General features: G+C 33.5%; 1 protein-coding gene across 3 annotated transcripts in view; it reads left to right on the forward strand.

Moving 5' to 3' along the window:
* LOC128982146 (calbindin-32) overlaps positions 1-27,108 on the forward strand; it is a 107,741-nt gene that overhangs the window by 25,131 nt on the left and 55,502 nt on the right. For 2 of the 3 annotated variants that reach the window (XM_054401201.1, XM_054401205.1), the window contains exon 2: positions 3,947-4,002. The exons of the other annotated variant lie outside the window; for it this stretch is intronic. The gene's annotated coding sequence lies outside the window, so the exon portion shown is untranslated. The remainder of the gene's footprint in view (positions 1-3,946; positions 4,003-27,108) is intronic. 3 annotated transcript variants of the gene reach the window in all.

Consider the following 27,108-nt stretch of genomic DNA (forward strand, 5'->3'; position numbering starts at 1 on the left):
CGTAGATTTTAACTAAGTACATTCAAGCCTTAAGTAACACGATGACAGACTATGCTCCTGTAGTAAACTCGGCGTATATTCAGTTAGTACATGGCTTTTAAGCCACCAACAAGTGTTATTTGGCCACTGTCCATGTTCTGAGAATCAGACGCTAGTAATATGTCGTGCATGTCGCATATTACTCGTTTGAAGTGTTTTATATACCTAATAAATACAAGAATGCAACTAATCTCAACATTAAATAAACTTATCGGGAGTACAGATAAATTACAAGATGTGATATCAGTTGAAACTCGACTGAAGTAAAAGATTTTGTATAGTTTTCTGTACCAAGTATTATGAAATGCAGAGACCGTTAGTAAAAGTCTGTGAGTCGGGTTCTTAAAATAATAATGAAATAATATTAATTATAATAGTGGTTGTGTGATTTGAACCTGGGCGGTGGTTCCGTGATCTCGTCCATGTGACGATAACCATGCCAGTAACATTATACATTTACCTTTTTCTAAAAAATTTAAATTATTTCTGTAACTTCTAAAAAGATCCAACATGCCAAGGTAAAAGAAAACCGGTAACTATTAGCCAATTTTGTGCCAGGAAATAGGACAAATTCGTATACTAGAAAAGTAACGGAAATGGACTTATCCAAGTCAGTGCGCAAAACTTGGGGAGGAACTACTTGGCCTACTTATACTTGTGTTGCAAGGTAAAACTGCATTTTTTCAAGTTAAGCACGTTTTAAAACTTGACTTTAAACAAGACTATCCTCGCCTACTTGGGTATATAATTCCCCCCAGTATTACTATTACTGGTTCAAGTTAGAAGTTCTAACTTGTACAAACTTGTGAGGAATTTCAAAATTTATGCGCGCCTTGAGTGCTAAGTCCGTGTTTTGTTTTACTACGATAATACATTTTAGGCTTAGGCAAATAAATCAACACAATTTATGCAATTGTTTATTTAAAACTCACGGTTTTTAAAACTGTTTTTTTTTTTGCTTAATCATATCATTCGAAAATATTTTAGCAACAGTTTAAAGTAGGATAATTCCTCGAAACTGTGGTTTGGAGCCCATGTTGAAGACTCATCTACCTATTTATAAAACGAAAAGCGAAAGTTCCGTCGGGCGAAGAGGACTGTTTCTGTGTTTACGAACTCTCTCTATTACCTACCATATTAATGTCATTATTAATTAAATGGAATATGAAATTAATTGTTTCAGGAATACGTGTTTCTTAATAGTATTTTAACACTTTCAATAATATTTCAAAATGTTTTCAGTAATTTGTGTAATAACAAATTAGAATAACAAAGATTTCCATAATGCTATACCGTAGTTTAAATAGTTAAACACTGGGTGGGGCAGCATAACTTCCTTTTTTCAAAGCTTAATAAAACGCACTGTATGAGTCAGCCACCTTTATTTAGTTTTTATAGCGTTAGGATATTCCTAAAGTTTTATTTTACGTAGATTTGAAGAATAAATCATACAGGTAACGTCCCCCATACTAGATGTATTGAGTATACTGATTTCTGGTGTTTTTCATTACCTTTTCAAGCATAGCAGGCGTTATGTTGGCAATTTCTTCCTGGATCTTGTTTTTTTTTTATCTTGAAGGGTCCTTGGACGGTTCACATAAACGCGGGACTTTAAAAAAACCCCATAGAAAAAACCGCAAGGGGACAAATCGGGAGATTGATCCGGCCATTGCAAATCGCCCCTGATTGAAATAAGGCGTTTTGACAGATCCTGCACAATCGCCATCTTGTATGGATGGAAATGTAGGTCTCCTAAATGTAGGAAAATTCTCGTTACAGAACGATTGGAATATCCAAGGGCAGACTCATCTTTGAGCGCTGGGCGCCTTGGTGATCGCAACATTGCCTCAATGTCATGCTCTCACTACCTCAATGTTCTTAGGTGATCTAATGGGCCATGGGACTCCAGTTTTTATTGTTGCACTTGCAGTTTGTCTAAACGTATTGAACCACATAACAATTGATTTCCGGTCCGGAACAGGGTCAACGGGGCTAAATTAAACCGATTTCGAAAGGCACGCTGTGCTGCGATCACCGATCACTGAACATCCACTCGAAAAGTAGGCGTCAACAGCAAACGCACGCTCCTCCAACCCATAATGACAACTAAACTGTGCAAGGACAAAACTTTATAGCCTTGCCTCTCGAACGAGACTGCTAACTCTTCGCTATGATATGAACAAACAAAATGGCGCACATAAAAAAAATGAAGTTTTGCTGCCCCACCCTTAGATAGCTGATTAAATTAATTTAATCTAAGGGCTCATAATATGTTGGTATTTAAAAATTATCGTATAAGTAAAAACAATTAGAGTAAAATGTATAAGATGTATATTGTATATTTTAAATGCGAAAATTTAAGTTTCATATGTATTACTCACTAGTTACTATAGTTAAGAGCTTGTTATCTTGAAGTCAAAGGTCCAAACAATATCATTGGCATACGTCAAACCCTTGTTGATGCCCTTTAAAGGTCACTCTCTAGACCTAAATTGATCTTGTTATTGTGGCCTAGAAGCCTATATTTTAAGAGTTTGTATATAACAAGCTCTCGGTTGCGATATAGCCACTATGTTTTCATTAAATGAGTATACTTGGCTATACATTCGTAAACTTATAAATCATTGATACAGTTGACCATAAGAAGTAAAAATGAAATTTAATTTTTTACACTAATCTTTCATTTACAGAGAATATGTTGTCACATAAATGCATTGGTCTACTCTCTAAAATAACTATAGTGTTAAAGTAAGATATTATTCTAGAGATGATTAACGTACCAATGTATAATAATCCTAACGATATTCGGAGCAAAGCGGAGGATCCATTGCATCTAATGCTAGACCAACTGATTGCTACATACACTGACTCTTTTCTAGTGTCTATGCCAGTAGCATTTTGAATTAAAGCACGCAAAGGAAAACTGTTCAAAGCCCTTAAATGTTTAGTGGATATGACAGGAATTGCACCCGTTCACCTCGCACTTTCCACCTAACCACTAGGCACAATTAAGTCACACCCAAATTAAAATTGACCCCCAATTTAAAACAGCAATAGAATAAGCGTATACCGTTATGAATCTGCGTCACATAATCAGGAGAGTAAAAGCTGCAAAAAGTTTCAAGAATAGTATAACAGTAGTTTACGCAACGATTGCGTACAATGCTAATTATGCGAGTTGCGTACACTACACTTTGCCTACGACAATTTCTAAATTAATACAAAAAATCACTAATCATAACTTCCAAGAGAGGTTATGTTTTCGTTTGTTATCCCTTCCTTATAGTCACCGATTGGGATGCAACTGATGCAACTGTCCCAACCACTCACTTATTGTTTAATAAATTGGTCTTAACAGCTGATAAGTTGACGTTCGAATTATACAAATTTTACCTCTTTTCTCTTAATCCTCGAACCTCATTGGTCCGTTTCTCGTGTTGTAAAGTAAAACAACAATGTTGTTAAGTGAATCTTTTAAATTCTAAGAACTGAACCGGAACGGCTAGTTTAATAAACGGTCGTAGATAAAATAGTTTTCTGCTTGAATAAAAAAAAGCAACTTAAACGGGAATACACCAGGGGTCGATGCATATTAAAGACCCGTCAACATTGGGAATCCGCCGGAGACTGGCTGGTGTAAATGTTGTATTGGATTTCCATTTGAAACGTTTAGTACTTAGCAAAAGAATTACGGTACATTTATTTATGGTGATGGAAATGGATCCCGTGTGCGTAAAAACATGTTTCCTCCTCTTCATAAAAATAAGTGTTTATTAATAATATAATTTAACACGTTCCCTACCAACCGTCACACTACTCTGAAACTGAGGGATGAGTATCGTTGGTAGCTAATGTGTTAAGCTATAAACATTTTAAATAGTTTACTAAATTGTTGTTATTTTTTCAGATTAATTTGGTCAACCAATAAAAACACACACACACGTTTAATACACGACAGGATCGGTAAGTTATTCTAAATTTTATTTAATGGTGCTGGTTAGTTATTATAAAATGATCACACGATCATCTTACCTTATCTGGAGCTATGAGTGTACTATGGATCTAAATAGAAGTCATGCGCCCTGCATAACAATCAGAAGTTGTTTGATTTAGAGTTTACCAAGATTAAGACAAAATACAAATTTAGTGAAAACAAACTATATTTAAGTTAAATTAATCTTTCAAACATCAATTAATTGGTATAACATTATTCCAGCATAAATGCATGCATTTTAGCTATGATTGAACCCAAATAATTAATGAAAATGTAAAAGGTTAGGTACAACATTGTTGTATATTGTACTGAGCGTTCCCACTAGGCCTACTTTGCAACGCGGAAAGCTTTTAGATGTAAAATCGCGCCAAAACCAATAACGGATTCTGAATGACGCTCTGCTGCTTTTGGCACGGCTGGAATATTCGATAGTTACCATAATATGTACACGGTTTACGATTCAAACATGATATCGAATATACGCTTGTCAGGGTTGGTTGCTTTTCAAATACTATGAATAGAGTTTGGATCATTTATATAATTTTGTAAATAACTTCTTGATCAGCATTTTACGTGTTATTAAATTTACGGAAAGTAAATAAAAGAAATGTCTTATAACACTTAAAACATATATTTACGCTTATTTACAACGACTAAAAACTATCTATTCACGCAGTCTATCAAATTATTTATTGATCGCTTTCCTCATTTTGTTATTTTTAGCTTCTCTTACTAGGTATTAGTTTTTTCAATCTTAGTAGTTCAACATAATTTTAAAAGCAAAACCACGCCGAATGTTGAACACAATTTAAATAATGATTTTCAAATTGCTTAATATGAATGACAAAAATGAGTGTTTTTTTATGTTGACAGGCCTAGTTCAAATTACACGGGGACTATTGATTTGCAGCTTAACCTGTGAATTCGGTTAGTTAATAAATACATAATTAATTAACCTTAATTAATTACTTAATCTCTTTGAATAAATACAGGGTGGCTGAAAAGTAACTTGCACCTCCTCTTAACTTTTCAACTACTTGAATTATTTGAAATCGGTTTGCGGCAACCCTCTTAGTTATGAAGGGTTACAAAAATGATGGCTAATTTTGCAAATATTTCCCTTAGGCAGCGAGGGCAGGGGGTAGCTCAAAGGTTTTAAACCACAAGTATAGTCGAGTTTAGTATCATTTTACAGGTCTTGACAAAATTGAACGATTGACATAAAGCAAAGAAAAATCGGATCACGAATAACAAAATAGCGCCCTAAAACGTTTCAAATCCAAATAACCATGAGGGTGGCTGAAAATAAACTTGCACCCCCTTCAACTTTTGCTATTTGAGATATTTGAAATCGGTTTGTGGCAACCTGTTTCGATATGAAAGGCTACGATAATGATGGCTTAATTTTAAAATTTTGCTCTTAGATTGGGGGGGGGGGGGTTAGCTCAAAACTTTAAAGTAGGAAGTATGGTCGATTGTCTTATCATAATCTTATTGTAAGTATCATTTTACAGGTCTTGACAAAACTAAACAATTAACATAAAAAATATAAATTGGACAACTAATAACAACATGTTAGCTACAAATCATTAAGGCAATGGTTATTAAAAAGTAATTTTTTACAGCTATTTTGTTATAAGTGGTTCGAATTATACTTTCTTGATGTCGACCATACTTCCTATTTGAAAATTTTTAGCTACCCCCCCCCCCCCCACCCACACTACCCACAAGGGCAACATTTTAAAAATTAACCATCATTCTTGTAGACCCTCATATCTAAATAGGTTGCTGCAAACCGATTTCAAATATCTCAAATAGTTAAAAAGTTAAGGGGGGTGCAAGTTAAGTTTCAGGCACTCTCATGGTTATTTGGATTTGATACGTTTTAGGGCACCATTCTGTTATTAGTGGTTCGATTTTGGGTTTCTTTATGTCAATTGTTAACTTTTGTCAATACCTGTTAAGTGATACCAAACTCGAATATACTTGCCGTTTGAACATTTTGAGCTACTCCCTACCCCCACTACCCCTAAAGGCAAAAATTTCAATATGAACCATAATTATTGTAGCCCCTCATTTCTAAGAAGGTTGCCGCTAACCCATTTCAAATATCTCAAAAGGTTAAAATGTTAAGGGGGGGGGAGTGCAAGTTACTTTTCAACCACTCTGTATATTTACTAAACATAGCTCAACTTGTGCAATATTTTTGACTTATGGGTACAAACCCAAATTGCTAAGATCCATCCGATAGGGCTTCTCTAAGATGCTTTAGTCTATGGTTAACCAAAGAAGCGATATAAAGGCCTAAAAGCCGTGGTAACATTATTCCGGGTCGGATGAAGCTTACAACGTCCGGTCGTTCAGAGTTGGTTGAACTAACGTGATAACAAGTACGCTAGACTGGATACCTTGGTCACACCAAATATAACTTAAACATAACATAATACAGTAGTTACAATGACATTACAGTGTTGTGAGGGAATCAATTCTAGATTTTACAATTTTGTATGCCAAGTTGTAATATGTAGCATTATTAAATATTTTATTTGATCTCAGATACTATATACATTAAAAAAATATTTGTAGATGAAAACATTAGAATGAGAAAATATTTCAAATTAATGTAATATAAAATGCTAATACATAAGTGAAAGGTTTCCCTCATTTCGCATAGAAGGGTAAAATATTAATTATTATTTAACACATCAATATGTAACAAAACCATAAAAATCAGGACAAATGGAAATACGATGATCTAAACGCAATTTTTAAAAACAAAAATGTTTTGTGTAGTGACAAGCACTAAGCTAATATTTTTTATCAAAACATAAGTGAATTGTGGTCATGTAGTATTTTTATTTACTATTGCCTAGGAATTTCTTAGCCATTTTACGCTAGTTTACAAAAAGTACATGTCAATAATCAAAGTCAAAATAAGAGCCTGCATACAAAGACAACGTATAACAAAAGCGTGGGAATAAATAAATAATTAAGTATGAATTATATAACTTGTTAACATTACAGACAAGTTAATAAATGGTAACAATTAACATCGATAAACCAAAATATGCAGTACTTAACTAGTTTAAATGAGGACAAAAGTAAAATTAATGTTTATTGATGTTAATTGATTGATGTTGATTGAATATTTAAATAATGGCTCGTACATTCAAATATATGTACTGTATCACTTTTAAATTATGAAATGTAGGTTATCGTATGTTAAACAATACTTGTAAGGTAATATTCCCTAATTCTGTCCATTAACCGAAGGTTCTCGGAAGTTATAAATGTTGTAATTTACAAGTTTTCGTGGTTGTCTAGCCTTATTAATGTGATGTCTGTTCGGTGTTCTGGAAAACAATGACTATTTGACTGCACAATGTTTAGGAGACAAGTTCGCTTTTACCTCTAATAAAGTTACTTGGTTATAGAAATCATGGTTATCGAATACGTATAAATATGTTTTACAAATTTAAGTAGTGTTTGAATATTTATTGAAATGGAGACTTCTAGGATTCGTGCTGATCTCAGAATACTATTAAACGGTATCAACTATCTGATACATACTTTATCTTCTTAGTTTGTCAACAAACCTTATCCTGGCCGGGAGTAACTACAGTATGATATTTTTGCAATAACTTTTGAACCGTAATATTTACAGCAGTTGGGGGTGGTGCCATTTGGTTTAGAATGAAAAAGGAATATAACTTATTAAATATTGAGATATTGTAGGAGCCGTTTTTGTGAAACCCTGATTTCCCGTTATTGTATAGAATTTTAGGGCAAAATCACCATTAAAAATACATAAAAAATAAAGGAAACGCCTAAAACAAACACACACACTTCACTTCGAAAACCAATTTTGCGGGTTACAAAAGACCCAAAACAACAAAAACCCACTAGAAACTCAAATTATAAATTTTCTTAGAAAAAAAAAAAAACTTTATAACATACTATATATTAGGGGTGAAATTAAAAATATATTATTGCCTCAGAGAAAAATCGTCCATTGGAACTCCCTAACTCTTACGTTCAGTAGTATAAAGCTGAGAAATAATAAAACAAATGACCTCCGTAAAGTAATAATCCTACTCTAAACTCCAAGAAATCAGTTTAAAAGAAAAGTTTGCGGTAAGAAAAGTATGATGCAGTAGAGGTGCAAAAAGTGATGAAGAAAGTTTCAAGAGGAATGAGGTGTTTTAAATTGTTTATGATTTGCCAGGTAAAATGTTTGCTGAACATATTAAATTAGTTAAAAGCGCATTGAAATATCTTTTTTTCTTAGGAACGAGATTTTAATTTTGGTACGTGAGTGCAAATAGATTCGATGCTTCTTACAATCAATTATTTAACTTTACGATCTGTAAATAAAAGAAACCATTTATATTCGGTAGTTGATCCTAGTTGATCGGTAGTTGAAAACATATCATTGACTTTCCCTAAGAAGGCTCTTCTGTAATTCGTGTTTCTTAACCTACTATTAACTGAAGATTGTTTCTTCGATGCACTTATTTTAAATCCATATTGGTTACGATCGAGCAGCCTTCAAGTGTGATGAAGTGTTACAAAGTGTCATATTTTGGATTGGATTTCACAGTGTGTGATCTTGGTGAAAATACTAGAGAAGAATCAACAGGTTCCATACAATTAATAAACAGGTCTATTGGATTTCACAGCATGTGATCTTGGTGAAAATACTAGAGAAGAATCAACAGGTTCCATACAATTAATAAACAGGTCTATTGGATTTCACAGCATGTGATCTTGGTGAAAATACTAGAGAAGAATCAACAGGTTCCATACAATTAATAAACAGATCTATTGGATTTCACAGCATGTGATCTTGGTGAAAATACTAGAGAAGAATCAACAGGTTCCATACAATTAATAAACAGATCTATTGGATTTCACAGCATGTGATCTTGGTGAAAATACTAGAGAAGAATCAACAGGTTCCATACAATTAATAAACAGATCTATTGGATTTCACAGTGTGTGATCTTGGTGAAAATACTAGAGAAGAATCAACAGGTTCCATACAATTAATAAACAGATCTATTGGATTTCACAGCATGTGATCTTGGTGAAAATACTAGAGAAGAATCAACAGGTTCCATACAATTAATAAACAGATCTATTGGATTTCACAGTGTGTGATCTTGGTGAAAATACTAGAGAAGAATCAACAGGTTCCATACAATTAATAAACAGATCTATTGGATTTCACAGCATGTGATCTTGGTGAAAATACTAGAGAAGAATCAACAGGTTCCATACAATTAATAAACAGATCTATTGGATTTCACAGCGTGTGATCTTGGTGAAAATACTAGAGAAGAATCAACAGGTTCCATACAATTAATAAACAGATCTATTGGATTTCACAGCGTGTGATCTTGGTGAAAATACTAGAGAAGAATCAACAGGTTCCATACAATTAATAAACAGATCTATTTGATTTCACAGCATGTGATCTTGGTGAAAATACTAGAGAAGAATCAACAGGTTCCATACAATTAATAAACATATCTATTGGATTTCACAGCATGTGATCTTGGTGAAAATACTAGAGAAGAATCAACAGGTTCCATACAATTAATAAACATATCTATTGGATTTCACAGCATGTGATCTTGGTGAAAATACTAGAGAAGAATCAACAGGTTCCATACAATTAATAAACAGGTCTATTGGATTTCACAGCATGTGATCTTGGTGAAAATACTAGAGAAGAATCAACAGGTTCCATACAATTAATAAACAGATCTATTGGATTTCACAGCATGTGATCTTGGTGAAAATACTAGAGAAGAATCAACAGGTTCCATACAATTGATAAACATATCTATCATTCGAGATACTTATTAAGTTTATAAAAAAGTAGTTAGTAGTAATGATAATAATTAATAAATTATAATTAATAATTAAGTTTTCACTTAAATAATATTTTCTAAAATATTTAAGATTTGTTCCCTATTTAAATGAAATCATGTTTAATGTCTAGGTCTAATACTGTACTTGGGTTTGCTGATACTACTTGGGTTTCGTGAAATATTAATGGTTAGTATAAAGTATTTAAATTTGCCAAGTTTTATTAAAATATATTCATAAGCACAAAAAATGCAACAGTTTTTTTTTAAATTTATTATCTTCTATAAGAACAACATAAGAATTTTAAATTTACATTATTTTAAATTCATCCGTAACAAAGATACCGTACGAAAACACTCCAAAAAAGACTGATTTGATTTGATTTTATTTCCTTTAGTTCAGCAAAATGTGTTCGAGTGAAATTGGGAAATTCTATGTTTTGAGGTCATCAATTAGATAAACATCTTTTTGTCTCATAAACCCTGTTCCCATGGTCTGATCACGCTGGTTCGTGAACTCGTTCCAATAAACGTAGGTTTACAAGTTTGTACCAAATTTCATCAAAATCTGACGATATTTGCTCGAGTTATCGTGATAACGGACACACACGCTCCGTGCTTTTGAACGGATGGTGTTTTTGACCTCTAAAACGAAAACGTAAATCGGTCCCTGGTATATGGGTCTTACCATGAGACCTACAAGTTCGAGCACTTCAAAAATGTCTTCAGCTGGCCAATAAAGATGAATATTATTCATAAGAGGAAATTTAGGATTTTCAAAAAAAAAAAAGAAAAACATGTAGAAAAGTTGAATGCTGCCGCATTGGTAACTCTTGATAAGAGTGTTTTATTGCTTAATTCAGGAGTAATTATGGACTTGGCTATGTAATCTTCTGTCCTTGCTAAGTGTCTTTAGATATTATCGCATAAGTTGGAAAAATACGTCCAGGATAATAACATTCTCATCAGACCAAAATACGACGTGAGTGAAAATTATTCAATTATTCTGGAACTGTTATAAGCGTAAAAAATCTTTTTTTAAAGTTGTCGTGTAGTCACATAGGATTTTAAATTGTTTATGCTTGGTGAAAGTGGTAGCGGCAAATGGTCTCGGAATTATCGATAATAGAGGATGTAAAACTAATTTACTTAAGTAACAGAAAGTAAAAGTCATGAAATGAAGTAATTTCGAAAGCTTCAAACAAAAAAGAGCCTTCAAAAAAGAAGCCTATTCAAATCAATTTGCCTGATTTAGCTCAATGAATGTATGTTTTACAGCAGGAAGGCATCAAAGGAGGAGCTCCTAGCATTATCACTGACAGAATGGTTTTATTCAATCACACCTCTGTGAATTCACGTATTACTGTATTCTTTAAGATATCTTGGAACTTATTTGTGTCTGCCTTTAAAACATCTTTAGTCGATGTAGTACGACCGTAGACATAACATTTGTGTTGGTTATTGTATGTTATGGACTAAACTTGCCGTAAACATTAGAGGAATATTAATTTTAAAATGGGGATTGCTGGATTGTAAAACAGAATAGAAAACTTTACAGTCCACATGTTAGATCTCAGTCAAAATAGTAAATGTTCGGATCCTTCTTATCTTTTACCTCTGTGGAATAGTATTTACTTGTAAATTACTTTCGTTATAGATGTTGAAGTGTTCACTTAAATACAGTTATTACCTACTACCTATACAGGGTATCCCGGAAGTCAACAGCCAAACTCAGGGAAATTGTTCCATGGGTCAAAATAAAATGAAAATCAAGAATAATCTTTTTCAAATAATGACGCGTCAACGAGATATCCACCAACAATTCTTATCTTAGTATTTAACATTTTTATCTCTAAAACTATGAAAGGTATCGTAATTCAATTTGGTATACAACTGACAATACCAATAAAATATTCTAAAAATATCTCTATATTATCAGCCATGTTAAAGATATTAGAGAAGATAGCTATTCGCCCAATAGGAAGCCATATAGATAACAAAATATTATTATTACCTACACTTCAGTCTTGATTTAGACCTAAACACAGCACAAGTACAACATTTTTAACTGTTGACGTAAAGGTACCTTATCTATACCATTATAAAATTGAGGTGGTGTCTGTTTGTCTGTGCGGCTGCCACGACTAAAATACTAAACCGATACAGCCAAAATTAAGCACAAAGATGGTCCACATATCTAGGAATGTCATAGGCCTATTCACTTCCCACGGATGTCCAAAGTTTTGAGGTGACATTTTCAAAAGTAAACATTACTTTGTCTCCATGGAAGCATGAGAAAATTTACAATCTTTGTTTACCTTTGAGTTGTCATTTCAATGTAAACAGTCAGAACTGCTAAATGCCAATTTCAGACTATTGATCCATCAAATAAAATAAAATATTTCACACAACTATGTGGTAAGTTTATTTATATCATTGATTATGGAAATAAAGAAAGATTCTTTAACCGTAACTTATAAAAAATATGTTATTGATATATTTTAATGTAAACAATAGGACAATTGCAATGTAGGCAGGAACCTCAATTAAAGGACTGTAGTCAATCACATTAAAAATATTGAAGATATATCAGCTGTTAGATTTGTTTTAGTTTTAGTTATTTCGTTTACTTTTCCTTGAGTGGAGCCTTAATAGTCAATGCTTATGTGTTCCAACTGGGAAAAAAAAATCTGTAGACCTTTTCCTTGTCACAAGGTCATTGATAAGATTAATTTACATCACGAATAAGTGCTTAATCGACCAGAAGTTTGCCATGGACAAGGTATCTTCTCTGCGTTCTCTTCCCGTGGCGAAGCAAGGACAGAATAACTAGTATTTTGTAAGGAAACTTTCTTCTACATATTTTAAAATTATAACTACTCAAAGTTTTTCTAATGTATACTTACTACACCAAGTAAAATTAAACCTCTATATAAATAAGAGGAAGATAGTTTTTCACGCTGGGTTTATATCAGCCAGTATTACACCGGGCCTTGTAGGGATTGCTGTCTGATATATTGGGTTGTCTCGCACCCATTCGGAACGGAACATACTCCTGCTAGGATTATTTTCAATGCACATTTATATGATGTAAATGTTTTATTACTCTGTTTAATTATATATTATTATATTTAATATGCTTAAAAGGTAAATGCTTTAATATTATATAATCAGAAACTATTTCAAAATCTGCAGAGTAATATTACTATTCTGTTATAGATTAGCTTTTGTGTTTAATATCAGACAAGAAAATATATTTATTCATTGACGATAATTTTTTTGTTTGATTTAATTTCCTTAATACTCCCGGTTTGCTTATGAAGAAGTCAGAGTATTTTTAGGGATGTCGTTACATAAAAAATATGTTATAAACATCGAATCCTATAGTTATAATGCTATTATTAATTTTTGTCCTATGACGCTAGGCACGAGCCCGGAATCGTTTCTTACATTACTTCAGGCTACATAGGGGTTGCGGCATTATCCCTTAGATCAAATTCATTGGTGGTTTGGAGGGACTTGAACCCGGGACCTCAGGGACCGAAGACCCGCGCTCTACCTCTATACCATCTCACTCCCACAGTTATCTATACTATTATAAAGAAGAGGTGGTGTGCGTGTGTGTGTGTGTGTGTGTGTGTGTGTGTGTGTGTGTGTGTGTGTGTGTGTGTGTGTGTGTGTTTGTATGAGGTAATCTCAAAAACTACTGAACCGACTGGGCTCAAATTGCACACAAATGAAGCTATTCCCGTTTCGATATTATCCTAGGGCTCTGCCCCGTGGGCTTTCAAAAATTTGAAGTGAGAGATTTAAAAGTAAATATTGATTGATGGTATCCATGGTAACAAAGAACAAACCTACAAAGTTTAAAAATGTAAACAAGCAGAACTGTCAAATGAATTTTGATTTCATAATTCCACACAGCTGGTTCAAACATATTAAATACTGCACGAATATTAGAACAGAGAGGGTAAGGATTATAAATTTAAAATAATGATGTCACTAGCCCGAATGTAAACATTATTTAACATTACTTAAATGGAGCTTTCAAACCATATGTTAATGTAATTTGAATTTCTTTAGTATATGATTCTTTCAGTTACTTCATTTGTTTATGTTTATGATCTATTATAGGCCTACTGATTCTGTTCTAATATTTGTGAAATGCTGTAATAATATTTTACAGGGAAATATTCGTTGTAAAAAAAATCATTCATGGATATAGGAAATAATTAAGATTCTATAATCATTGCCGTATTAACCTAGGCTCTTATCCTGAGTTTTATAAGGTTTGTTTTTTTTCATTTATTTTTGTGTAAACAGTAATAACCCCCCTGCCGCAGCAAATCTATAGACTGAGCGAATTTCCATTTGCCTGATTATAATTTCACTAAAATATGTTATAAAATTACCCTTATTTTCCATATTTATTTCTATTTTCCTATTTTTCGGTTTGGAACTATTGTAAAGCTTTTCGTTTACAGTGCAAACCATGAAATACATTCTTTTATTATACCTTAAAATCAATCCTTGGTTTTGTATCGTAGGTAGCATAAATAAGTAATCACAGGACGAGTTAACAAAAACGTACTATTATCAAGTTAAGTAGTACAGTTAAATTTTGTTTCTAAATTTGGCATTTGGAAAACCATTTGGCATTTGGAAAACCATTTGGCATGTTTCTAAGAACCAACATTGTCTCTTTTGCATACTGACCCCGTTGCAAGGCACGGGTATAGCTGCTAGCAAATACGAATAGTAGCGCTGGTTTGCAGTAGCTGTTCAAATGGTGCTACTAATTGCACCAACGGGATTGATTTGTTTAGTATCTAATATGAATTAGAGTTAATCATGTTCTACCACAAAGTATTCTTTCTACATAAATTACAATTCCATAATACCCCCATCGCAGCAAACCAGCAGCCAAAGCAAATTTCCATTTGTGTGACTTTATTTTCGATTAAATCTAATTCAATAATATTAGGTTTAAGGAGTACCTAGGTTTTTGCTGCCTACAGGGAGGGTTACGAAGTGTGATTTTAAGGAAAATATCATTAGCTTACTATGAAATAAATAAATAAACAGTTTACTTATCCTACTAATATTATAAGTAAGAAAGTTTGGATGTACGGATGTATGGATGGATGGATGGATGTTTGTGACAAGTAAACGCGAAAAATACTAAACCAAAAAGGTTGAAATTTAGTATGATGATAGCTGACATTCCCGATTAACATATAGAAATATTCTTACCTCAAAAATCCTTTCAGGCTCCGCCCCAGTGGCTCAGGCTCTGCAGTTTCTCATGTAAACCTTTTTAGTATTCATATATAAAGAAATTAAAGAATTTTATCAGCCGTTTCAACTTCACAAGTTGGTTCTATGATATTAAATAGCATTAAAAAGGTATAAGGCTTACCAACAGGGTGCAACACTATTATGTTTTTTGGGTACTTTCCTGTTAAAGGGAACATTAATTATTATCGATGGTTTTTTCGATATATCGATTTTTTTCCCTTTACGATATATTACAAATTGACAGCTGATATTTAGGCTAAAATATAGTCTATTATATGGAAAGAAATGAATCTGTTCCAAGCTAACCTAACATAACCAACCAAACTTGCTGTACCATTTAAAAATTCCGTTTGATAACAGAAAAGGCGAGTGGAGAATATTAAATGGAGTTTTTAAATGTTACAGCAAGTTTGGTTAGTTTTGTTAGGTTAGTTTAGAACAGTTATATTAAAATATTTTTTTTTTTAATTTTTGTTTGTCGATTCTGAACAATATTTATTTATCGTAGTAACTACGATAAACAACTGTTGTCAGCTGATATGTTTCAATTTGTTAATATCGATATATCGAGAAAAAATCATCGATAATAATGAATGTTCCCTTTAACAGGAAAGTACCGTTTTTTGCATTTATGACCACAGCTAAGTTGTGGTACACAATGAGAACTTAACTTTTTTCATGGTTTAGGTGCAGTGGTTGAAAATTATGGCTATGGTAGATACTGTAGGACACTATAGGATACCGTATAAATTAAAAGACCAAATTTTCTTAAACCGTGTCCTCTCCCATAACTACAATAAGCATTTATACTTATATGCCAACCCCGTACGAAGGACGGGTACTCTGCTAGTGTATAATAAAAATAACTGAACATTAGAATAATATAATCTAATAAATATGATTATCATGCACTAATGTTCACTTCATTCAGGACCAAAAGAAGCACTACTTGAATGTTATTTTCCAATATACCGTAATTGTTCAATTTCTCACTGGGTTAAAAATGTGTTTATTTAGTCTATGTTGTTAGGGATTTGATTTCTAGTGTACCTCTCTAGTTGTTATTCTCTCAGTAAAGTTTGTAGTCTCCATTCTACACTCATATTTGGGTTAAAATACGCACCTAGGTGGCGTCCCCATCTCAATGATGCAATCAATGATTGATTGATAATCGTCTATTTGTGTTCGTAATTATAATTATACTATTCTCCTCTAGTTCAACTTATATCCAACAATAAACTAACTCCACAACAACAACAACACCAACAACAACCACAACAATGATTTAAAAATAATAAAACACGGTTGTGGATAGTAGCATGTAGCCTCCGGATTGCCAAATAATATTAAAAAGGTTTAAATACCTGCTATCAAGCAATCCATTTAATTGCAGTTGCAACTAGTTTCGACTCCTATGTGGAGTCATCATCAGGCGGTACAAGGACTCCTTCTTTCTTCACAGGAAGGGCGTCATATTTAACACGTAAAAATAAATAAACATTTACACAGGACACAAAACACGTTACGGACACGAAACATTTACTGATCAGTTACGACAACAGACGACGCTAACCCAGCAGAGTTTAAGTCCAGTCTGGATTTAATTGTTTATTTTCCCACAGTCACAATGTTTACCAAACGAAGTCCATAATTCTGCAAAATCCTGCCAACTTATTTATCTAACAGCTGTAGTTGTACGAAACGTTAACCATGAATTACTTCAATAATGTGCGACCTCTTGAAAACATAAAAAATAAACATTGAACAAATAGAACACGGCAAAAAGTTATATTTTTATCATCAGCGTATTTATTAATGTGTTTGATTAATATGAGACGTATAAGAAAATTTTTTCAATTGCTCTTTATAAAGTTCGATTCAGGATAAATTATTTAAGGGGAAAACAAAATTGTATCAGAAAAATAAAAATGATTGCTTATAAACATTAGGTTCATATCAAAATAATTTATTCGTTTAAAACGTAAAGTTAACAGTCAATAGTAATTAATTATGTTAAGCTAGTGATTTTTTGACGTCTAAAAATTTACACGTAATATATTTGCAGCAAAAAAAAAATAAGCACAAGATTGAATAGAATTCTTCCTTAGACATTTTTAGATTTTATAAATGCTACTGCAGATTACTGGGCTAAGGCAAGTATCAAAAACCATTTCACATTTTTAAGATAAGAGAGTCTCACTGTCAGAAGAGAGGTGATGTGTCCATTGAGGGCCGCGTACTCTCGGGAGATGTTCCTTTTATATCCCTCAAAAAGGCCCTTTCATGTACTTTGGGCATATCATGTTATTCAACCCTTCTGCCTTTATAGCCCTTAGTTCCCTTAGTATCAATATACTACGAGAGTTTGTGGCACTTTTCAATTTTTGTAAAAGTGTAAGGTTATTGGAGTATAACGAGCCAAATATATAACTGATATGCTGGAGAAATTAGGAAATATATGTTATAAAGTGATAAATGCTATCAAATGCGGAATCAAGGCTTATAGACTTAGCTTAGTGGCCACTGGCCATACAATCTGACGTGTTGTTTCATTATTTTTTTCATCCTGAAACACTAAAGCACAATGAGTGGTATTCAAATCAAAACTTAGTTTATAAAATATTATAACTAATTATTATTAAATTCATGACATTATACATTTTTAGTAATATGTAAACAGCCGGCTCCCACGACGATGCCATTAAATAGTACAGGCCTGTATTCCGTCACCGAGAACCATTTTGTAAACTATGTACGTGTCCCAGTGTGTTTGTGTTTATGTGAGTTTGACGACGTTCAAGCGACCGACTATGACAACAACGTGATACTTCGCGATATTACCATGACGGAACTGGCGTTGAAACCATACAAAAGTAGATTCATAATACAACTATTTTGAGCTGGGTCGAAAATAAAAGGTAATTAAACCACTATAAATATTGGTCCACTTCTCTTGTAGAAACAAAAGATAGCAAACTTGCATTCAAACATAACTGGTAGATGCAAAACGTGTGATCAAATAACACATTAGTTTGCATAGCTCCATCTATCTTGTGCATCGGACCATAAAACCAATCTAAAGGCGGAAGTTGATCCTCATACATCGTTGCAAAGATACATTGTCGAGTTTCCACACATTTGGTCACAGTAGAAAACTGTTACATTAAAAATAAAGTAAAATAAAATTACTAATGAAAATATAAATAAAACATTGTTTTATCTGCTGAGACACAATGTTATTTTCATTCTCTTAGGTAAAAAAAATATGCATCTTGCTATTGATACTGGTTAGCACTAATATTGATTAAGGGGTTCATTGAAATACAGATTTCAAGATTAGAGACAACCAGTCACGAAGTTTGAGCTATGTATAATAATAATTATCCGTCCAATGACATTAGTAAATGCATCATAGACCTTTTTGATCTATAACAAATTGGAAATTTGACGAATTGAAAATGTGATTTTGAGCTGTGAAGAATTTGCATCCAATAAGGAAGTATTCATTCAGCTAACGAATATCTAATAGTTAGCTCATCAATATTCTAATAGTTTAATGATTACTAGTGGCTTGTAAAGGGACACAAGTCCCTAAAAAGCTCAATAATATAAAACAAATTATTCTAAAATTCAAACAAACTAAGAAATATATTAGCTATGTGTCAGAATGTATATTTCTGTACGCCATATCTTTTGTGTAAAAAACTTTTTTGTTTTTGTCTTTGTTTGCTATTGTTGATGTTATTTATTTTAAATAAATCATTCGAATCACTACAAAAGTTTAACGCTAAAGGCAGCAATCATATAATTGTTTGTGAATAAAAATACTGATTTATTAAGGTAGCTTTGGTCTTGTGGTTGATGGTGATAAAAAAAGGCTTTCCTGATTGGAATTTAGCAAATCGTCTTCGTCAAATATGAAAAGGCAAATAAATAAATATCAATATTTAAATCAATGTGAAAAGGCAAATAAAGGTGTGTTGAGGTAAGCTTAGTTTCTTGGCCAAACGCGCTAAATTAGCATCCCTACCTAGTTAATATTTCTAAGTGTATACTCCATTTGTTAAGGTTGAACAACATTAGGGTAGAGTAAAAAGGCATCCCATTGACCAAACTTAACCCTAGATTTGTTCTGATCAACATAAAAAAAAAACTATAATTAGTGTAAGTTTGTGTGGTGGTAATCCTCTTAAAGGTGCGATTGACCGATAAAACATTAGTCCCTTACCGTTTTATCTATGGATTGAGTTACACATTCTATCAAATTAGGCATAATCATCGGCTGATTCTTAATTTTTTGCGAGCAACAGACAGTACCTGTGTAAATCTCCAAACAATATTTTTTTTTCCTCCCATTGGAACTTGTCATAGTACTTACTTAATTAAGGAATATATATCTCCTGTAAAAATCTATTCCATCTTTTTTCCCAGGTTATTTTTTAAGAGTAGCCGTTGAGGTTGATCCACTTCATACAAAATATTAATTAAACACTTCATTAAATCTCAAATTTAAAATAAGAAAATGTAGAATAAATCTAGAACATATGTTTTGAAAGAAAAACAAAGCGGAATTTTTTTTCATTTTATCTTGATTCGTTAATTATTTAGTCAATGTGGTTAAACGTTAAAAATACACAAATTTGAAAAGTTTCACAGTAAAATAATTTATTTCCACATTCTATAACGTAACAAAAAGTCTTAATCTTAGTCTAGTTAGTTGATAGGTATCCTTTTCCCTGGTTTTATATTATAGTACACTAGTTGAACCCGTGCGAATTCGCACGAATAATAAATTAGGATATTATAGCAACGTCGTTAGAAGTTGCGTCGTTGTATCGACGTTGGTCTTCAGCTCGATCGTTGGCTATACGCATTCAAGTTCTTTTTGCTGTTCAGTAGGAGTATTTTGCAGAACGGAGTTCATCATGCTGAAAACTTGCGCGTATGGATTAATATCAACCAAATGTTGAGTCAAAATGTGCATGATTTCAGTGCTGCAAGAGCCATTAGCTTTGTTTATCATTCTTTCTTGAACAGCGGTTTCGACGTCGTAGATATAAATTTGGGCATATGTGGGATGCTTCCCTTCTGACGGTTGTAAGGTGCCAATTGAGTGATAAATTGTGTCGTGCACCTTATACGTGAAAGACCCTCCACCTCTATGTTCTTCAATTTTAGCTCGAGTGCTGACCATTGCGAGCGCAGAGTTGTACTATCTAATGTTCTCTTTGTAGTTTCTGCTCAAATGATTTGCTCTATTAAGTAGGCTCTGGATATAATAGCTTTCTCGGTGTGGTGGTAGATTCACTTTTCCTTTATGGCAGCAGGATGAAAATCCTTCGTCTCGTCCTTAGTACAGTCAATCCGTATCCAACGTGGACAAAATTGGCGTCCAAGGAATTTTGTCTGAAATTTATGTTTTTTGGGGCGCTAAATCCGAATCTGAAGCTGTCCAACAAATAATTCTTGAGCGTTCCGAGATATTCGCAAAAAATAGCAAAATTTTAGCCCTTTTTTCAGTTTTTATATTATAAGTCGAAAACTATGAATTCTAGCGGATTTTACCCGGGTACAAAATTTAAGGTGAGAAAATTTCCTTCAAAATGCACTATTCACACTTGAAAATCGATTAGAAATAACCTCCACTAGAGTGCATTGAAAATTGGTTATTTTTCTGAATTTTATAAAATGCAAGCTTTTGGTCTGATTTTAATATTAATCAGCAAATAACCACACCCTTCCACCCTATAACTTTCTCATTCCCCCATCAAACCCCCCCCCCCCCCACCAAATGTACTATACCATTCTCCACCCCTCATTCCACAGCGTACTTTCTACTTTTCTTGGGCGGAATGTGATAAATAATGATAGAGAGGTAGGTTTCCATGGTTATGATTAACATGACAAGGCAGTAGTTATCAATACTTTACTTTTCATTGAAATGGCGACCATACAATCATTGTCCCAACAACACTACAACAAAGAATGACTATTATAAAGCAGTCTGAAAACGAGCTAAAGGAATCCTTGAAATTCAAGCCAAGTCTGTATCCTTCGTCATTATTTCAAGAAGGGTCCACAAGGAAAGGAAAGAAATCGAGGCTCTACAAATCTTTCCCTCATTTGCCTAATTCTGAAATACCAAAAGACACTCAAAATGTTATATATGGTGGGTTGCTACTGTACAAGGTGGTTTGGGAGAATAACTGGACCTTTGATGAGGTTGGTGCTCTTTCATAAGATAAATAAAACGGCACTACTCCAACCCCGTAGTATCTTTTGACGGGTACCCCGATTATCCTATGACTAAACAAGCTAAACGTTTGAGAAGGGCCATCAAAAACACTCTGTGGAAGTGCTGTTTAAAAAAGGAATGAAACCAGATGTTTCTCAAGGACATTTCTTGGGGAATGATCGAAATAAGAATCGTTTCATATATCTACTTATCACAACACATGTACGTGTACATCAATACAGCCATCGATCTGTCTGCTCAAAGCAGTTCAGTCACTGATGTTGTCGGAGAAGGTATCGACCTTCTGATGCTACTAGTGGGCTCAGCATCTAATCTAGTGGGGAAGGCTAAGGGTTTTAAGGTGCTGGACAAACACCCCCATCTGTCTTCCCAGCTAGCCCTTTTCAGGACACCTTTCCATGACTTCACCTTTAAACAGGACTCAGACAGGGGAGTCATTCTTAGCAGCCTTATACGGGGAAACCGTCAGACACCTGGACGACCTAAGGTGCAAGGTAGGCCTATACAAGACAGTAATTTTAAAGAACTTTTATAAATGAAATCCGGTTACTTTCCCAAACCACCTTGTGTAGAAGAAACCCTCCACATATAACATTTTGGGTGTCTTTTGGTATTTCAGAATCGGGCATATAATATAAAGATTTGTAGATGCTCGATTTCTTTCCTTTCCTCGTGGATCCTTCTTGAAATCTTGACGAAGGATACGGACTTGGTTAATGATAACAACTGCCTTGTCATGCTAATGATAACCATGGAAACCTACCTCTCTAACTATTAATTCCGCCCAAGAAAATTATAAAGAACGCTGTGGAATGAAGGGGAAGAATGGTATAGTACATTGGGTGGAAGGGGGTGTGTTTTGATGGGGGAATTCGGGTTGAGATAGTCATAGGGTGGAAGGGTGTGGGTGTTTGCTGATAATAATTAAAACCAGAGCAAAAGCTTGAATTGTTTTAATTTCAGAAAAATAACCAATTTTCAATGCACTCTAGCTGAGGTTATTTCTAATCGATTTTCAAGTGTGAATAGTGCATTTTGAAGAAAATTTTGTCACCTTCCATTTTGTAACAGGGTAAAATTCGCTAGAATTCATAGTTTTCGACTTATAATATAAAAACTGAAAAAAGTGCTAAAATTTTGCTAATTTTTGCGAATATCTCGTAATGCTCAAGAAATATTTGTTGGACAACTTCAGATTCGGATTCAGCGCCCCAAAAAACATAAATTTCAGACAAAATTCCTTGGACGCCAATTTTGTCCACGTATGGTTGATTTTTACAACGGATTGACTGGACTTTGTTCTTCTTTAAAATGTAGCGCACCACATTTCTGACATTTTCATGCCATCTAGCCGAGCGAATGCTGCTGAATCCTTGTATTTGTCAGTGTAATTTTGTAAATACACGTTGCCAACTAACTGTTCCACTCGTTACGTGTCAATATTTCTTTGTCGTCGGGTCCTTGGCATGTTAAGACGAAAATTAAATGTAAAAATGTTCTCCCGTCGTGTCCTATAGGTAACATTTCTTTGCCGGGCTGCTAATTATTTTAAAAACATGCAAACTGTTTACATTTCAAAACCAAACAAAACAGCTGGGATTTGTTTAACTAATGTTTTTTTTTAACTAATGTATTGACATCTGTTTCAGAATATAATAACATTCAAATCAATCCCAATGTCATCCTTATGGAAGGAACTTTGAGGGCAGCCCACGCCCTTAAAAAGATATATTTCGAAAATCGAGCCTTATTATGCGCGGCCACTCGAGTCGCGCGCGACCGCGACTGCCAGTCGCTTGGGGTAGCGACAGGTGTGGCGAGGCCACGCGACTGACCGAATTTTTTACAGACGTACATGTAGTTTCTTAGAGTGAATAAGTAAAGAAGCTGAACTATTTATTTTACTTTTACTTAAGCGTCGTAAACGTAGACGAAACAAAAGTATTGGGATGCAATCCGTTACTAAAAGTAAGACCTCAGGGGTATTTTTCAGTGTTTATGATGATTTCAGAGATGACGACAAGATGTATTTTGGTTGTTTCTGGGAGACGAGACGTCCTTTTTATAACCTTTTAGGAAGAATATAAGGCGACTTATCCGTATCGCATAGGAAAATGAATAATTTTATTTCAGCTAAGGAGAGGCTAGCACTTACCTTAAATTAAATATTATAATGGTTTTGATTTGATTTAATCATAATATTAATACAATATTAGCAGCAAAACTCGGTGTTGCCCGGGTCAACATTGTATTCACAATAATGGTAATAATTGAGTAATAATACAGCCAGTATCTTGAACTTAACTGATTCAAATGGTTAACATCTCGAATGAAAGCCTTTGTTTTGAAGGGTAGGCCTATCAAAATAAAAAAAATAAAAATCATTTATTCCAGACAAAAAATATGTTTCAAAAATTATAATATACATATAAAGGATGGTCCCCACATAGGCAAAGCCTGTGCGTGGGGAACGAGTTGTATCAGTCCATTTAATACAGAATCGTTGATGTCCATTCAACTTATAATCAATTTACAATACTTTATACAGTAGACCCCCTCTTAACCGACCTCGTATTAACCGATAATCGGATTATCCGCCTTCGATCGTAAAATAATGCAGTTTGTTTTAACCGACCTTTCTTTGAGAGCAGTTCGGTTTAACCGCCGCTTTCTAGGAATCTCGGCATTTCCGCTCCCACGCTGGGCGATGAGAACTGAACCATACGCTTATCTCCACAGGATATGACTAAGAATAAGTTATTTTGTATTGATAACAAAAAATATAGCATAGCCTATTGTCAGTTTGTCATCATCATTCGTAGCGCGAGCACATCTGATCTGATTTGTTATCTGCGCAGCAAATTTATAACATCATAAAGTGCGTTACAATTTTGAGAACTGATTATCTTATCGCTGGAGTAAACAAACAACGCAACTTGTAGGGAGGGCAGGGAAGGGGGGTTAACAACTCCAAGGTCAAGATAGTTTTTGTGCCTCGAGCCTCCAGTGAGAGGCTATAAATAAACATCCTGTCTTGTAACAAAATTGTTGCTTGTATCTTTAATTTCGACAAAAGGTTCTGTACTGTATTACGGTTGATTTGGAAAGCATCAGTTAATATATTTACAGTACTAAAGTTATTAAAATAGGAATTTTTATTGACTCTTGCCTAGTATTATAATATATTCCACTGAAAGTAGGCCTATTTGACTTAACCGTGTTTTGTGTTTATTTGTGACTTTTCTATCAATACGAAAAAGGAGATAAGAGTAGTTTATTTTATAAATAATGCAAGTATGACTTCAAAATAATGATTATATAATTACAAATGAATAGCACTTCATAATGCTATGACTTTAGGGATTGCCCGTTTTAACCGACCATTTGAGTTAACAAGCGTCTACAGCCTGACTGATCACTTATTGCAAACGAAAATAAACTGGCCAGGAGCCACTGAAGAAGAAAAACCAAATTTTGTCTGCTTGATTTTATGACGTGACGTATCCGTAATCCGTATCGTTCTGGCTGTCGGCTGTGCTGTTTTGGTTTAGCTGTTTGTTTCCATTACATCAAAAGTTAGTGTAGTATTTTGATTTTGTATATTTCTTTGCAATTATTCATTTTGTTTCCATGTAATGATTCAAAAGAAGTTCTTTTTCTTGTGATATTTATTTATGATCGCTGGACATGTAGATATTGTGATATTTACGTTTTGTTATCCTATTGTGTAGTCTTTTGTAAAATATTAATCTTGTTGGTAGTGTTATACATTTTGACTGCATAGATTAAAATCCATTTCTGTGAATAAACAGCATGTTTACTAAACTTTATAAAAATGTACTTTTATCCTTTTGTAATTTTGCCTCTTTAATGTTTTTTAGTGTATGCCTATGCATACTCAATTTTTACATTTTATTCTTAATGATAATTAAAAATAAGACATTAGGCCTATGTCTATCATGGTTAAACTCCCGGCCAAGCCTATGAATTCTTGCTCCTTAGCATTCTTTTACACTCCATAGCAAAGATCTAAACATTTAAAATGGCTGTTGAGTCTTTCACCATAGGCAATGCTATTTAACTTACATGAATGCAGGCTAAGTTACATAAGTTACAATGAAAGTGCAATGGATGAAACTGTAGAGAGATTGTAATACGATTTTTGGGAAGACTTCCGTATCTGTTGGCACAAACAACCAAATGAGTAATTTTGATTATTCGATTGTTTAATTCGATATATCGTTTGGTTAGTTAGGTTAGGTTAACCTTATCTACCTAAACAAACGATACATCGAATAATCGATATAGCCTATCAATGGATATTTTCATTCGGTTGTTTGTGCCAACAGATTTGGAAGTGTACCCCGAACGAAAATATTGATTATTCTATTGTTTTATTCGATACGGTATATCGTTTGGTTAACTTAGTTAGTTTAGGTTAACATTACCTAACTAACCAAACGATATATCGAATAATGGATACAGGGTATCAGTCGATATTTTCATTCGGTTGTTTGTGCCAACAGATCGATCGATAAGTATATTGATTAATCGATTTTTTCATTCGATATATCGTTTGGTTAGTTAGGTAAGGTTAACCTAACCTAACTAACTAAACGATATATCGAATGAAACAATAGAATAATCTATATTTTCATTCGAATGAGTGTAGGACCTAAAGTAAAGTGCAACAAAAAATATTGTAATGAAATAAAACTCTTAAACTAACCTAACAAACCAAACTTGCTGTAACATTTCAACTTTCCGTTAGCCCAGTTTGATAGCCTATTCCCCATATGCATTTTCTGTTATCAAACGGAATTTTGAAATGGTAACTTAGCCTACAGCAAGTTTGGTTAGTTATGTTATGTTAGTTTAGAAGATAGTTTCATTTCCTACTCCAATATAGGCCTATGGGCTATTATTTTTGCCTAAACAAGGTTAGTTCTTAATTTGTAATTTAAATGCATTTGAAGATATTAAAAAACAGAAGGAATACGGATCGTGAAGTAAAACAAAATATCGATAAATCGAAAAGAAATCATCGAAGAAGAAGAAAACAATGTAACTTACTTGTAAACTGTTTGTTATGACCTAATCACTCTAATAGTGGCCGTGGTCGCCATACACAAAAATTGCAGTTGGAATGAATTTCAAAATTTTTATCTTCTTTCTTTTCACTGTTACCAGAGGCATTTTGTAGGAGAGCTAATCACAAAAACATTCAAGGTAAAGTGGTCCAAACCCATCAAATGTTGTGGATGTGTCAGAAATCGAACCTGTCATTCTTGCTCTGAAGTCAAAGACACTAACCACTAAGTAGGCTAGCAACACACCACCTTGTATTTCCTTTCAAACATAAAAAAGGTTAAATTTAAATGCTTGAAATGTAATGTAAGTATGGAAGTATAAACAATAAATTAATGACAATAGTAATTACAACCCCCAATTCCAGTGAAGTGAATACAAGAGGCAACGTTTTCCAATCTACTTCAAAAATTTGTAATTTTAAGTTGAGAATTTGTGTTGTATTGATTTTTGTAGATACCACTTTAATGGGACATTTTCGTAGCTTTGATGACGGAACATTTACGCCAAATTAAATTTACGGGTACAGTTTCTTAACTGGGCTATGCTAATATCGATTG

Source organism: Macrosteles quadrilineatus, unplaced genomic scaffold (assembly GCF_028750875.1).
Source record: "Macrosteles quadrilineatus isolate MER2022 unplaced genomic scaffold, UCM_ALF_1.0 Scaffold_134__1_contigs__length_289700, whole genome shotgun sequence".
NCBI lineage: Eukaryota > Metazoa > Arthropoda > Insecta > Hemiptera > Cicadellidae > Macrosteles > Macrosteles quadrilineatus.